Genomic DNA, 895 nt, shown 5'->3' with positions numbered 1-895 from the left:
TACAACAGTTAAACATGATTGAATCAAGGTTTCTTAAAATGAAATTAATTTTAATTTAATTTTAAGAATAAAACCTAATGAACCTAATTCAATCATGGCCAACCAGAGTCCACAAGGATTTTTCAGTGTATTAAATGGATAGTCTTTTTTTATAGATTATATAATTTAGATGCATTGTCTGATATAATCTTCTTTTGGTTTGTGGTTATAGTGAGTGGTAGACAGCTGTTAACTATAGGCTATTTGCTTAAATGGGAAGTTGTGATTTTTTGCTTGTCCCAGCTTCCTCTTTCGGTAGAAAAAGCATCAACACAGCAAAAACATTGTACTTGTTGAGATCATAGCAATTTTAAATTTTATATTTTTTTAAATACCTTTTTGGTTGTTTATATTAGTAAATAAAACACATACATCCCTGCTGTCATGAAAAGTTATGATATATTGGTTAATGTCAAGTTGTCATAACAAAAACATCTCAAACAATGTCATATTTGCATTAAAAATGACATAATTGAACGAATGACACTCAATGACAGTTGTCATAAATGTGCATAAAATCTCCTTCATGTTCATGACACGTGACACTCATCTCGTTGAAGGACGGTCAGTAGATCAGTGGTGTGATGACCTTCACAGCTGCAGGTCTTGAGAGAGATACATATATATTTATATATATAAATACTATCGGGTAACGGGTAAGCGAATTAAACTGGTTCCACCGGTGGTCACAGATCAGGCATCGGCTGGTCATCTCGTTGAAGGACGGTCAGTAGATCAGTGGTGTGGTGATCTTTACAGCTGCAGGAACTGGGTCTGTCTGTCTCATTGTCCTCAGGGTTGGGCGTAGGGGCCGCTAATGCAAGTGTCATACATTATAGTGGTTTAAGTCACCTCG

The sequence above is a fragment of the Paramisgurnus dabryanus genome, chromosome 24 (genome assembly GCF_030506205.2).
Source record: "Paramisgurnus dabryanus chromosome 24, PD_genome_1.1, whole genome shotgun sequence".
In the NCBI taxonomy this organism is placed as follows: domain Eukaryota; kingdom Metazoa; phylum Chordata; class Actinopteri; order Cypriniformes; family Cobitidae; genus Paramisgurnus; species Paramisgurnus dabryanus.
Note: the sequence above shows the minus strand (reverse complement) of the source record.